Source organism: Capra hircus, chromosome 1, assembly GCF_001704415.2.
Source record: "Capra hircus breed San Clemente chromosome 1, ASM170441v1, whole genome shotgun sequence".
Classification (NCBI taxonomy): Eukaryota; Metazoa; Chordata; class Mammalia; order Artiodactyla; family Bovidae; genus Capra; species Capra hircus.
The window spans coordinates 131,998,785-132,012,228 of NC_030808.1; positions in this window are offsets into that span (position 1 = coordinate 131,998,785).

Below are 13,444 nucleotides of genomic sequence, written 5' to 3' on the forward strand. Positions count from 1 at the left end.
ATCCTCTGGGTCTCCAAGTATCAATGTCAATTCAGACTCTATAATCAATAGTCCTTGAAAAATTTTATATATTCTCATTTTCCCAGTTGCACAGTTATCTGAGTAAATGGCCTTAGGCCCAAGGGCTCTGGACCAAACTTTGGTGAAAAACTGAGGGAATCATTACTGACTACATCTGCAATGAGTTACAGGTTCCTTCCTCCTGGGGACCTGATCCCTTCTTAAGTTAGTGGGACTCCAGGTCTAAACACAGATTCATGTTTTAAAACTTGGCAAGGAATCATGCTTTTAATTGGGACAATTGCCTTAGTCTCCTGACTATCAATTTTGAATTCAACTGATGATACAAACTGAGTGGCACCTTTATTGACTGCCCATCTATTTTTCCCCTAGGGACATCATATTCTAATAATGTCTCCATTATTCTTGTAGGTCACTTCCCCCAATTGCTCCTCTAAATTTATATGACAATTGTCCAACTTGGGTTCTGACCGTTAAACACCACAACCTGACCTCTATAATTTGGGGGTCTTGTTGTCTCTGTTGCTATCAATAAAATTAGCTCCTTAGTGGCTTCTTTTACCATCAGTTCTGGCTGATAACAGAGAAGGCAATGGCACCCCACTCGAGTACTCTTGCCTGGAAACTCCCATGGACGGAGGAGCCTGGTAGGCTGCAGTCCATGGGGTCACTGAGAGTTGGATACGATTCAGTGACTTCACTTTCACTTTTCACTTTCATGCATTGGAGAAGGAAATGGCAACCCACTCCAGTGTTCTTGCCTGGAGAATCCCAGGGATGGCGAAGCCTGGTGGGCTGCCGTCTCTGGGGTCGCACAGAATCTGACACGACTGAAGTGACTTTGCGGTAGCAGCTGGCTGATAAGAACTCACCATGGAGCCTCTTAATCATACTGGTGTCCTCACAATGCTACATTTCTTGTGTCTTTACATATGATGTAGCTTCCTAGCCTTCTGTAAACTGATCATCTGGTGGGTTTTTCATCTGTGCATAGTATATGGTCTGCAGTATAATCAATTGATTCTTTAAATTCTTTCTTCCACTGTCTGTCAGGGCAGTTATGGATTTTAAACCAACTTTGTATGGATCATTGCTTTTTCCATGCTTCTAGAAATTATTCTAGTAGCAAATTCACACTGTCTCCTGGAGGTTTAACTATGATGTTAAATCTTGACTACTAGGAGAACACTCTCAAATCTAATTTCATCCTTATCCATCCTTACATTCCCTTGCTGTTAATCAAGCAGCCTCAAAATTTCGATTCTATACATACTCTCTCACTTCATGCTGACTAGATATTAAAGCTCCTTTGGAATATAATTATTTCCTAAATTATTAGATCCAGCACATTGAGACGTAACTTCAGTTAAGGCCTCTTGGACAGGATACAAACTGAGAACAAATCATGAGAGGGAGGGCACTTGTCCTGATGGGAAGAAGTCTTTGTACCATCTCTGAATAATGGGAAAGGAATAGGTCTTAGCAGAGGAGGGTGGGCCCCTACTGGGAATATCTTCATCTTCTGTATTAAGCCCCATTCTTTTCCAACCAGGGCCCTGACCTTGGCTTAATATATCTGTCTTGACTAAACATTTAATTTTCGGAGTTTAGCCACTTTGAGTTTATTTTGGTCTCCCACTGTAGGAGATGACAGCTACTTTGTGCACTACCAAAGTACTATAGTCTTCATTTTAGCTTTCAGTTGGTGATTAATCACTTAGCTTATCATTATCTTTTTACAGTGCATCAATCTGGCTAAGGAATAGCCACTGTTTTAGTCAGCTCAGACTGCCATAACAAAATACCATAGGCTAGGTGACTTAAATACCTGAAATTTACTTCTCAGTGTTCTAGGAAGAGATCAAGGTGCCTGCCAGCTGATTCGGTTCCCAATAAACCTTTTCTGCTCATTACACAGACAGCAGCCTTATGGCTGTATCTTCATATGACCTTTCCTTCCCTGTGTGTGGTGGGGAGAGTGAGAAGAGGAGGTGGAAGGGAGGGGAATGTGAAGGAGAGAGGAAGGAAAGGAGGGAGAGAAAGAGAGGTCTCTTCCTCTTAATTATAAGACCACCAGTTCTATCAGATCAGGATCCTATTCATAAAACTTTGTGTGTGCTCAGTCACTTCAGTCGTGTCCAACCCTTTGCGACCCTATGGACTGTAGCCCCCCAGGCTCCTCAGTCCATGGGATCCTCCAGGCAAGAATACTGGAGTGGGTTACCATGTCCTCCTTCAGGGGATCTTCCCTACCCAGGGATCGAACCTGCATCTGTGTCTCCCACACTGCAGGCGGATTCTTTACCGCAGAGCCATCAGGGAAGTCCTATAAGATTTTATTTAACCTTAATTACTACCATCTAAAAGCCCTATTTTCTAAGGCAATCACATGGGGGTTAGGACTTCAGCTGATGAATTTGAGGGAGCAGGACACAATTCAGTCCACGTTGTTGTCCTTCAGTCACTAAGTTATCTGACTCTTTGCAACCCTGCATACTGTAGCATGCCAGGCTCCTCTGTTCTCTGCTATCTTTCAGTTTGCTCAGATTAATGTCAGTTGAGTAGAAATGCTTTCTAACCATCTCATCCGCTGCTGCCCCCTCCTTCTTTTGCCTTCAATCTTTCTTAGCTTCAGGGTCTTTTCCAATGAGTAGGCTCTTCAAGTGACCAAAGCACTGGAGCTTCAGCTTCAGCATCAGTCCTTCCAATGAATATTCAGGGTTGATTTTCCTTAGGATTTACTGGTTTGATCTCCTTGCAGTCCAAGACACTCTGAAGAGTCTTCTCCAGCACCACAATTTGAAAGCATCAATTCTTCAGGACTCAGTCTTCCTTATCGTTCAACTCTCATATTAATACGTGACTACTGGAAAAATCATAGCTTTGACTATGTGGACATTTGTCAGCAAAATGATGTCTCTGGTTTTTAATACACTGTCTAGGTTTGACATAGCTTTCCTTTCAAGGAGCAAGACTCTTTTAATTTCATGGCTGCAGTCACTGTCTGCAGTGACTTTGGAGCCCAAGAAAATAAAATCTGTCACTGCTTTCACTTTTCCCCCTTCTATTTGTCATGAAGTGATGGGACTGGATGCCACAATCTTAGTATTTTGAATGTTGAGTTTTAAGCCAGATTTTTCACCCTCTTGTTTGACCCTCATAAAGAGGCTCTTTAGTTCCTCTTCACTTTCTGCCATTAGAGTGGTATCATCTGCGTATCTGAAGTTGTTGATATTTCTCCTGGAAATCTTGATTCCAGCTTGTGCTTCATCTAGCCTGGCATTTCACATGATATACTCTGCATATAAGTTAAATAAACAGGGTTGCAACATATAGCCTTATTGTATTCCTTTTCCAATTTGGAACCAGTCAGTTGTTCCATGTCCAGTTCTAACTGTTGTTTCTTGACCTGCATACAGGTTTCTCAGGGGACAAGTAAGGTGGTCTGGTACACTCATCTCTTAAAGAATTTTCCAGTTTGTTGTGATACACACACTAAAAGGCGTTAATGTAGTCAATGAAGCAGAAGTAGGTATTTTCCTGGAACTCCCTTGCCTTGTCCATGATCCAACAAATATTAGCAATTTGATCTCTGGTTCCTCTGCCTTTTCTAAACTCAGCGAGTACATCTGGAATTTGTCAGTTCACATACTGCTGAAGCATAACTTGAAGGATTTTGAGCATAACCTTACTTGCATGGGAGGAAGGGGGTGATAGAGGATCATGGTTGGATGGCATCATCAACTCAATGGACATGAGTTTGAGCAAACTCCAGGAGATAGTAAAGGACAGGGAAGCCTGGCATGCTGCAGTCCATGGGGTTGCAAAGAGTCGGACATGACTGAGTGACTAAAAACAAAATGAGAAACGAGCACAATTGTACAGTAGTGTGAATATTCCTTGGCATTGGCTTTCTTTGGGATTGGAATGAAAGTGACCATTTCCAGTTGTGACCACCACTCAGTTTAGTTCAGGTGTTCAACTCTTTGAGACCCCATGGACTGCAGCATGCCAGGCTTCCCTGTCCATCACCAACTCCTGGAGCTTGCTCAAATTCATGTCCATTAAGTCAGTGATGTCATCCAACTATCTCATCCTCTGTCATCCCCTTCTCCTCCTGCCCTTAATATTTCCTAGCATCAGGATCTTTTCCAATGAGTCAGTTCTTTGCATCAGGTGGCCAAAGTCTGGAGTTTCAGTTTCAGCATCAGTCTTTCCAGTGAATATTCAGGACTGATTTCCTCTAGGATGGACTGGTTGGATCTCTTTGCAGACTAAGGGACTCCAAAGAGTCTTCTCCAACAACACCGTTCAAAAGCTTCAATTCTTTGGTGCTCAGCTTTCTTTATAGCCCAACTCTCACATTCATACATGACTAATGGAAAAACCAAAGCTTTGACTAAACGGACCTTTGTTGACAAAGTAATGTCTCTGCTTTTGAATTTGCTGTCTGGGTTTGTCCTAGCTTTTCTTCCAAGGAGCAAGCGTCTTTTAATTTCATGGCTGCAGTCAACATCTGCAGTGATTTTGGAGTCCAAGAAAATAAAGTCTGTCACTGTTTCCATTGTTTCCCCATCTGTTTGCCATGAAGTGATGGGACTGGATGCCATGATCTTCATTTTTTGAATGTTTAGTTTTAAGCCAGCTTTTTCACTCTCCTTTTCCACTTTCATCAAGAGGCTCTTTAGTTCTTCTTCACTTTCTGCCATAAGGGTAGTGTCATCTGCCTATCTGAGATTATTGATATTTGTCCCAGTATTCTTGATTCCAGCTTGTGCTTCATCCAGCCTGGCATTTCACATGATGTACTCTGCATATAAGTTAAATAAGCTGGGTGACAATATACAGCCTTGATGTACTCCTTTCCCAATTCGGAACCAGGCTGTTGTTCCATGTCCAGTTTGAGCTGTTGCTTCTTGACCTGCACTCAGATTTCTCAGGAGGCAGGTCAGGTGGTCTGATATTCCCATCCTTTGAAGAATTTCCCCGTTTGTTGTGATCTACACAGTCAAAGGCTTTGGCATAGTCAATAAAGCAAATGTATGTTTTTCTGTAACTCTCTTGCTTTTTCTACGATCCAGTGGATATTTGCAACTTGATCTTTGGTTCCTCTGCGTTTTCTAAATCCAGCTTGAACATCTGGAAGTTCACAGTTCATGTACTGTTGAAACCTTGCTTTGAGAATTTTGAGCATTACTTTGCTAGTGTGTGAGATGAGCACAATTGTGCGGTAGTCTGAACATTCTTTAGCATTGCCTTTCTTTGAGATTGGAATGAAACCTGACCTTTTCCAGTCCTATAGCCCCTGCTAAGTTTTTCAAATTTGCTGGCATATTTAGTGCAGCACTTTCACAGCATCATTTTCTAGGATTTGAAATAGCGCAGCTAGAGATTTGTCACCTACACTAGTTTTGTTAATCAAAATGCTTCCTAAGGCCCTTCTGACTCCACACTCCAGGATGTCTGGCAACTAAACCATCACAGTTATCCAGGTCATTACAATTTTTCTTGTATAGTTCTTCTGGTACTCTTGCGATCTCTTCTTAATCTCTTCTGCTTCTGTTAGGTTCTCTCCACTTCTGACCTTTATTGTGCCCTTCCTTGCATGAAATATTCCCTTGATATCTCCAATTTTCTTGAAGAGATCTCGCTTTCCCATTCTATGGTTTGACTGTATTTATTCTGTTGTTTTCCTGTATTTCTTTGCATTGTCCATTTAAGAAGGCCCTATCTCTCCTTGTCATTCTCTGGCACTCTGCATTCACTTGGCTGTATCTTTCCCTTTCTCCCTTGCCTTTTGCTTCTCTTCTTTCCTCAGCTATCTGTGATTCATGATTTAGTCTACCTACTAAATACCAAATCCAGTGAAACATAATCATTGTCTCAGTGTTCATAACAGCTTTACTATAAGAAAAAAATTAAGTACAAAATGTACATTGGCAGTTAAATGGACATACTGTAGTCTAATCATATAATGGAACATTACAGCAGTGCTAAAGGGGAATTAATAATTTCTATACACAACAATGTGGATGAATCTCAAAATAATTGTACCAAGTAAAGAAATTTTTAAAAAGTACATAATATATTATTCAGGGCTTCCCTGGTGGGTCAGATGGTAAAGAATCTGCTTGCAGTGCAGGAGATCTGGGTACAATCCCTGGGTCAAGACAATCACCCAGAGAAGGGAATGACTACTCACTCCAGTATTCTTGCCTGGAGAATCCCATGGACAGGGTAGCTTGGCAGGCTACAAATCCATAGGCTCGCAAAGAATCACACACGACTGAGCAACTAACATTTTCCCTTTCAATGTATTATTCAGTTTATATAAAATTCTAGAAAATGCAGTTAATCTATGGTGACAGAAAGCAGACTAGTACTTGCCTGAATGGATGAGTAAAGGCAAAGAGAGGAGAGATGAAGTCACTCAGTCATGTCCAACTCTGTGACCCCATGGACTATAGCCTGCAAGGCTCCTCTGTCCATAGGATTTATCAGGCAAGAATACTGGAGTGGCTTGCCATTTCCTTCTCCAGAGGATCTTCCCAACCCAGGGATTGAACCTGGGTGTCCTGCATTGCAGGCAGACTCCTTACTGGCTGAGTCAGGAGGGAAGTCCAAAAAAGTGAAAGTGACTCAGTCCTATTTGGCTCTCTGTGACTTCTCCAGGCCAGAATACTCGAGTGGGTAGCTTTTTCGCTTCTCCAGTGGATCTTCCCTACCCAAGAATCAAACTGGGGTCTCTTGCATTGCAGGCGGATTCTTTACCAATTGAGCTATCAGGGAAACCCCAATAAAGGCAGAGAGGGATGGATTACAAAGGGATATGAGGCAACTTTTAGAGTTGATGGAAATATTGATTATAGTGATGGTTCCATGGGTTTATATAGGTTACAGATTAGTAAATCATATAATTTAAATATGTGCAGCTTATTATATATCAATCATACCTCAATATAACTGTAAAAAATAAAACTAAGCCCACAAAACAAAAAAAAAACAAAACATACCAACTATCTGCCATATATACTAGTAAGTGCTTAATGCACATCTACCTAAACATCATTGAAAGAAGATGCTTATATTCATTGATTGTTTCCATGGTTTCAGAAAAAAAATGCAAGGTCCTGGTAACTTTTTATTAAAATTTGATCCCTAGAAATGTCATAACACTAAGATTAAAGAAAAAGTCCAAAAGTTTCTGGAACTGGGTAATAGTGGCTGCTTCTTGAAAGAACTAAGAGGATAGGGGAAAAAGATAGGTAACTTCTAAAATTGGTCACATGCATGTAGTATTTATATTAAGAGGTTCTTCTCAATGTAATAGAGGAGGGCAAATTATAGAGGAGAGAAGAGATCTAAGGAAGCAGCCAAGAGCCAAGGAATGTAAGCAACCTCTAGAAGCTAGAGGCAAGGAAGTAGATTCTCACCTAGAGCCTCCAAAAGAACTCAGTCTTGTGGACACTATTCAGAGCTTCTGACTCTAGAACTGTTAAGATAATAAACTTGTACTGCTGTAAAGCCACATGTTTTCGGTAAGATGTTACTGTAGCAATAGAAAACTAACATTAGATCCCAGTTCATCTCATAGTTGAGAAATTACTTATGTAGGTTTGACAACATTAGTAGGAAACCAGCGAAAAAAAGTTATTTTTAAGAAAAAATTTGATATTTAAAAAATGCAGTAAAAAATCACAGGAATTGATTTGTGTTTCCATAAAATATTTTATCCAGTGATGATTTATAGCAAATAAAGCAAATTAAACATGTGTAAGCTTCTGGTGATGATGATGAAATTAAGCAACTAGTCATTCATTAAGAGCAAGACCACATTTCCACCCAGTTTATCAGTATCACTGAATACTAGAATACACTAGACAATGCCTTAAGAGTTTTAAGGGAAAGTAAATTCAGTTATATTGACAGCATTACTTCCTATTCTTTTATATGTAGTTATTGAGGATATTCTTCTGAAAAACAGGAAGATTTACCAAGAACATAGACCAAGATTCTAGAAGAGTAGCTCCAACTTTGGAGCAGAATAAAAGGAGGCTCTTAGCAGTACAATAGAGTTTAAGAACAGTTAGGCAAAGTCGGAGTAGAAGGCCAAAGGTCAATCAGGTCTCATCACCAGAGGACAAAAGAAAGAAATCATCTCTGTAAAAGGATAGACAAAACAGAAAAACTTGATTAGATAAACTATGTAAAACATATAGTAAAAAAGTACAATTTGAAGCTCTAGAAGCAATAAAGCCAAATGAGCAGCTTATGGTCCAAGTATGTTGCACACATATTTGGGCAATGGGTAATAGGGGAGATAATTTATTTGATCCCTGCTCTGCATGTTCTGAGTGGCTTTCTAGTGGTTGTGACAGAGGTCTTAAAAAGAAAGAGAAAGTGAAAGTCGCTCAGTTGGGTCCGACTCCTTGCAACCCCATGAACTCTCCATGGAATTCTCCAGGTCAGAATACTGGAGTGGGTAGTCTTTCCTTTCTCCAGGGGATCTTCCCAACCCAGGTTTCCTGCATTGCGGGTGGATTCTTTACCAGCTGAGCCACAGGGGAAGCCTAAGAATACTGGAGTGGGTAGCCTAGAGAAGAAAATGTAATCCCGGCACTTTTCATAGCTTGGAAGTTGGCTGTTAATTTAGAATCAACTAATAGACAAAACACAAATGATATTGACTGTGTTTAAGGGAGGTGAGCAGAAGGTGGGAAGGAAGAATGGTGGTATTAATACTAGAATTGAAATATTATCTTAGGTTGAAGTATTATCTAGAGTTTCACAATATTCTGTTAAAAGTTACAAAGATAACCAACAAAAGAGCTGAGATTAATGTAATTTATAAAGAAAGCTGAGTGCAGAAGAATTGACGCTTTTGAACTGCGGTGTTGGAGAAGACTCTTGAGAGTCCCTTGGACAGCAAGGAGATCCAACCAGTCCATCCTAAAGGAGATCAGTCCTCAGTGTTCATTGGAAGGACTGATGTTGAAGCTGAAATTCCAATACTTTGGCCACCTCATGTGAAGAGCTGACTCATTTGAAAAGACCCTGATGCTGGGAAAGATTGAAGGCAGGAGGAGAAGGGGACAACAGAGGATGAGATGGCTGGATGGCATCACCGACTCGATGGACATGGGTTTGGGTGGACTCTGGGAGCTGGTGATGGACAGGGAGGCCTGGTGTGCTGCGGTTCATGGGGTCAAAAAGAGTCGGACACGACTGAATGACTGAACTGAACTGAAGTATCAGAAGACTAGTTGTTACCACAATCCTTACCTTCTATGATCGTGTCCTTAGATAGTCTAAAACTGATATGAGCATATTTAGAAATATTGAAGTAATCACAAACAAAAACATGTAAAATAGGTTGTCCCTGGTGAATAGGCCTAGAGGTAGAAAGGATTAGCATGAGATTCGTTGCTTTTCATCATAAATTCTTTTGTGCAGTTTGATTTGTTACAGTATAATTAGTTTCAATTGTTGCCATTTGTACACTTCTTTGATTGAAAAAAACATTAGAGACTGGTTGCTCTGTTTATATGGAAACAATATTTTAGACATCTACCTTTATCAAAGTTGACTCCCTGAAATATGTCAGGCCTCCTTTCAGAACTTTTAAAATGAAATTCCAAGGACACCTAGATACTTGGACTAAGCAAACGGCTGTTCTACTGATAATTTACTCTTTACCCTAAATGATATTTACTTAGTTTCTCAGTCATGTCTGACTCTTTGTGACCCCATGGATTTATAGCCTGCCAGGTTACTCTGTCCATGGGATTCTCCAGGCAAGAATACTGGAGTGGATAGTCATTCCCTTCTCCAGGGGTTTTCTCAACTCAGGGATCAAACTCAGGTCTCCTGCATTACAGGCAGATTCTTTATTATCTGAGATACCACAGAAGCCCAAACGACATGTAAGAGTCCTTAACTCTACCATTACTAGCTCCAGCACTCTGCTTACGAGATTTCTTTTTAAAAGTTTCTGAGTAGTTCTTTTCTTCAATTATTTGGGGGACAGAGTTTTTCCTGAACCCAGTTTTACTGATTCTGAAAGGGGAGGACTTCTGGTCTTGGGACAGAATTGATTTTTCATGTTTAGAAGGAGTTGGGAAAAAAGAGGGGTGGGATGAGGTGGGAGGTGGGAGGGAGGTTCCAGAGGAAGGGGACATATGTATATCTATGGCTGATTCATGCTGATGTATGGTAGAAACCAATACAATATTGTAAGGTAATTGCCTTTCAATTAAAAATAAATAAATTAAAATGTTTTAAAAAATGGAATGGAAAAAGTCACAGTTTAATCTGATAGGTAGGCCACTATGGCACATTACTGCCACCAATTGGCAGCACACCTTAATTGCAAGAGTAGAAAAGAAGGGAAAACCATTTACGATTTTTGCAAAAGTCTAATGGCACCCCACTCCAGTACTCTTGCCTGGAAAATCCCGTGGATGGAGGGGCCTGGTGGGCTGCAGTCCATGGGGTCTCTGGGAGTCGGACACGACTGAGCGACTTCATTTTCACTTTTCACTTTCATGCATTGGAGAAGAAAATGGCAACCCACTCCAGCGTTCTTGTCTGGAGAATCCCAGGGATGGGGGAGCCTGTTGGGCTGCCGTCTCTGGGGTCACACAGAGTCGGACACAACTGAAGTGACTTAGCAGCAGCAGCAGCAGCTGATAAGCAACAGGAAATATCCTGTAGCCAAGTGAAAAATGCAAAGGAAGAATACTTGATTTGGGAAGAGTAAATTGAGACAGTGGTCATGATCCCTAAAATACTATGTTACAGATATCCATGGAGGTAGTCAAAGTGAAGTATGATAAAGTATAATCAGAAGACTTTTCTTTAGTCTAAATATCAAGAGGTGTGTCTGGAACTCTGTTATAAGGTATGGGAAAGGGGAGAATCATGAATAAAATGTTACTTCAAACAGTTTTTCTTACAAGATCTATATGAGGAAAAGTATAAAATTCTGATGAACACAATCAGAAAAGAACAAAATAAATGAAGAGATGGCTAGGAAGACTCAATATCATCAAAACGTCAGTTCTTCCCAAATTGATCTTAGATTCAATGCAATACAAATGAAAATCCCAGCAAGTTATTTTATGAATATCAACAAATTGATTCTGAAGTTTATATAGAGAGGCAAAAGACCCAGAACAGCCAGCATAATATTGAAGGAGAGGAACAAAGGTGGAGGACTAATGCTACCTGACTTCAAGACTTAATATTAAGCTACAGTAATCAAGATAGCTGTGGTACTCATGAAAGAATAGACAAATAGATCAATGGAAGAGAATAGAGAGCCCAGAAGTAGACTCTTATAATCAAGTGATATTTGACACAGGAGCAAAGGTAATACAGTGCAGTAAAGATAGTTTTTTCAATAAATGTTGCTAGAAGAACTGCATACCCACATTCCCCCAAAAGAAGAATCTAGACACAGGTCTTAGATCCTTCATAAAAATTAACTCAAAATGGATCACAGACCTAAATGTAAAATGCAAGACTATGAAGCTCCTAGATGATAACTTAGGAGAAAATCTAAATGACCATAGGTAGGGTGACACCTTTTTATGCATTACCCAACTCCAAAGACACAATCCATGAAAGAAATAATTGATAAGTTGGACTTTCATAAAATTAAAAACTTCTGCCCTGGAAAAAGACAATGCCAAGAGAATCAGAAGGCAAGCCACATACTGGGAAAAAATATTTGCAAAAGACATATCTATTAAAAGACTGTTCTACAAATAACTCTTAAAACTCAGCTATAAGAAAACAAACAACCCAATTTAAAAATGAGCCAAAGACTTTAACAGACATGTCACCAAAGAAGATACACAATGGCAAATATGCATACGAAAAGGTGGTCTACATAACGTGCCATCAGAGAAGTGCAAATTAAAGCAACAATGAGATATCATAACATACTGATTAGAATGGCCAGAATCTGGAGCATTTTCAACACCAAATGCTGATGAGGATATGGAGCAACAGGAACTCTCTTACATTGCTGGTGGGAATGCAAAATAGCACTGCCACTTTGGAAGACAGTTTGGCAGTATCTTACAAAATTAAAGATACTCTTACCATATGATCCAGCAATCACACTCCTTGGTATTTACTCAAAGGAGTTGAAAACTTATGTCTGCACAAAGACTATATAGGAATGTCTGTTGTTGTTTAGTGACTCAGTTGTGCCCGATTCTTTGCGACCCATGGACTGTAGCCCACCAGGCTCCTCTGTCCATGGGATTTCTCAGGCAAGAATATTTGAGTGAGTTGTCATTTCCTTCTCCAGGGGATGTTTCCGACCCAGGAATTGAACCTGCATCTCCTGCACTGGCAGGTAGATTCTTTACCACTTAGCCACTGGGGAAGTCCACAGGAACTTTATTCATAATTGCCAAAACTTGGAAGCAAACAACAGGTCCCTCAGTTACATGTGTGTGAGTGAATGAATAAATAAGACTGTGGTATATCTGGACAATGAATTATTCTCTAAAAAGAAATGAGCCATTAAACCATCAAAAGACATGGAAGAGGCATGAAAGTGGCTAAAATGTATATTACAAAGTGAGAGAAGCCACTGAAAAGGCTACCTATCCATATGACAATAAAAATTAATGATTGCCAGGGATGAGGGAAGAGGAGGGATGAATACACAGAGCGTGGAGAATTTCTAGGGCAATGAAAAAACTATTATAATGATGGACGAACGTCACTACACATTTGTCCAAACTCATAGAAAGTACAATACTAAGACTGAACCCTAGGGAATTGCCTGTGGACTTTGAGTGATTATAATGTGTCAATATATGTTTATCCTCAGTAACAACTGTATCATTCTGGTGAATGATGTTGATTACAGGGGAGGCTTTACATGTGTGCAGGCTCAATTTTGTTGTGAACCTAACAGTGCTCTGAAAAGGTCATTAAAAAAAAAAGGCTTCTGTGAAAGGAATGCAATCATTACTGTCAGGAAGCAAGTTGGCTGAATGTCTTTTACTTTAAGCAGGACCCTAAGGTCAATGGAATAACTTTGAAATCTTCTTCATGCTAAAATTATCCAGAAAGGAAAACGATGTAAGTTCAGCCAAAATTTAAAAGGAGTTCTGCCATCTAAATAGCCACAAGTTAGCTTTTTATAAGGCAAAGTTCTTCACATTGTTGGTTAATAAATGTTAATGATTTATTCTGTAAAGCATTTATATTACATTTACATGTAATTCTGTAATGCAATTAAAATTTTATAATAATAAAACTTTCAAATTTAGTGTTTTATATACTTTGGGACCAGATTGGCTAAGAGATGAGTTGAAACAAGAGTCTAATAGGCATGTGCTTCCTCTTTAGACAACTAACCTATCAACCTGAATCTTCAAAGTGGGTCAGGTCTCATTTC